The sequence below is a fragment of the Triticum urartu genome, chromosome 4A (genome assembly GCF_056163025.1).
Source record: "Triticum urartu cultivar PI428250 chromosome 4A, HENAU_Tu73, whole genome shotgun sequence".
NCBI lineage: Eukaryota > Viridiplantae > Streptophyta > Magnoliopsida > Poales > Poaceae > Triticum > Triticum urartu.
Window position 1 is genome coordinate 605,823,835 of NC_141876.1, and position 2,212 is coordinate 605,826,046.

Genomic DNA, 2,212 nt, shown 5'->3' on the forward strand with positions numbered 1-2,212 from the left:
AGGTTGAAAGTTGGCATGGTATCATCACTTCACCCTCATAGCATGTGCAACAAAGGTGAGATGGTTAGGGCAAAAACTGGATGCACTTCATTTACATAACGGACAATCTCTTTCGAAGTATCAGGGTTTCAGACGAAAGATCATCTGTTACAAAGGGATTTCATTTTATTGAACTTATTTGAACTCCATATTTTTTCTGTGTTCAAAATGCACCATTCAAATCCACATCATCAATTTTCAACCCTTTTTGACTTCATTTGTTATTTTTCATGCATTTATTATTTTTTTGAGCTATAAGACCCTGAAATTGAAAAGCATTTCAAATGAACTCCGAAAAGGTTGAAAGTTGGCATCGTATCATCATTTCACCCACATAGCATGTGCAACAAAGTTGAGATGGTTACGGCAAAAACTGGATGCACTTCGTGTACATAACGGACAATCTCTTTCGAAGTATCAGGGTTTCAGACGAAAGATCATCTGTTACAAAGGGATTTCATTTTCTTGAACTTATTTTAACTCCATATTTTTTCTGTGTTCAAAATGCACCATTCAAAGCCACATCATCAATTTTCAACCCTTTCTGACTTCATTTGTTATTTTTCATGCATTTACTGATTTTTTTGAGCTATAAGACCCTGAAATTGAAAAGCATTTCATATGAACTCCGAAAAGGTTGAAAGTTGGCATGGTATCATCACTTCACCCACATAGCATGTGCAACAAAGTTGAGATGGTTACGGCAAAAATTGGATGCACTTCGTGTACAAAACGGACAATCTCTTTCGAAGTATCAGGGTTTCGGACGAAAGATCATCTGTTACAAAGGGATTTCATTTTCTTGAACTTACTTGAACTCCATATTTTTTCTGTGTTCAAAATGCACCATTCAAAGCCACATCATCAATTTTCAACCCTTTCTGGCTTCATTTGTTATTTTTCATGCATTTACTGATTTTTTTGAGCTATAAGACCCTGAAATTGAAAAGCATTTCAAATGAACTCCGAAAATGTTGAAAGTTGGCATGGTATCATCATTTCACCCACATAGCATGTGCAACAAAGGTGAGATGGTTACGACAAAAAATGGATGCACTTAGTTTACATAACGGACAATCTCTTTCGAAGTATCAGGGTTTCAGACGAAAGATAATCTGTGACAAAGGGATTTCATTTTCTTGAACTTATTTGAACTCCATATTTTTTCTGTGTTCAAAATGCACCATTCAAAGCCACATCATCAATTTTCAACCCTTTCTGACTTCATTTGTTATTTTTCATGCATTTATTGATTTTTTGAGCTATAAGACCCTAAAATTGAAAAGCATTTCAAATGAACTCCGAAAAGGTTGAAAGTTGGCATGGTATCATCATTTCACCCACATAGCATGTGCAAGAAAGTTGAGATGGTTACGGCAAAACTGGATGCACTTCGTGTACAAAACGGACAATCTCTTTCGAAGTATCAGGGTTTCGGACGAAAGATCATCTGTTACAAAGGGATTTCATTTTCTTGAACTTATTTGAACTCCATATTTTTTCTGTGTTCAAAATTTGCCATTCAAAGCCACATCATCAATTTTCAACCCTTTCTGACTTCATTTGTTATTTTTCATGCATTTACTGATTTTTTGAGCTATAAGACCCTGAAATTGAAAAGCATTTCAAATGAACTCCGAAAAGGATGAAAGTTGGCATGGTATCATCACTTCACCCACATGGCATGTGATAAAAAGTTGAGATGGTTACGGCAAAAACTGGATGCACTTCGTGTACAAAAAGGACAATCCCTTTCGAAGTATCAGGGTTTCGGACGAAAGATCATCTGTTACAAAGGGATTTCATTTTCTTGAACTTATTTGAACTCCATATTTTTTCTGTGTTCAAAATGCACCATTCAAAGCCACATCATCAATTTTCAACCCTTTCTGACTTCATTTGTTATTTTTCATGCATTTACTGATTTTTTAAGCTATAAGACCCTGAAATTGAAAAGCATTTCAAATGAACTCCGAAAAGGATGAAAGTTGGCATGGTATCATCACTTCACCCACATGGCATGTGATAAAAAGTTGAGATGGTTACGGCAAAAACTGGATGCACTTCGTGTACAAAAAGGACAATCCCTTTCGATGTATCAGGGTTTCGGACGAAAGATCATCTGTTACAAAGGGATTTCATTTTCTTGAACTTATTTGAACAACATATTTTT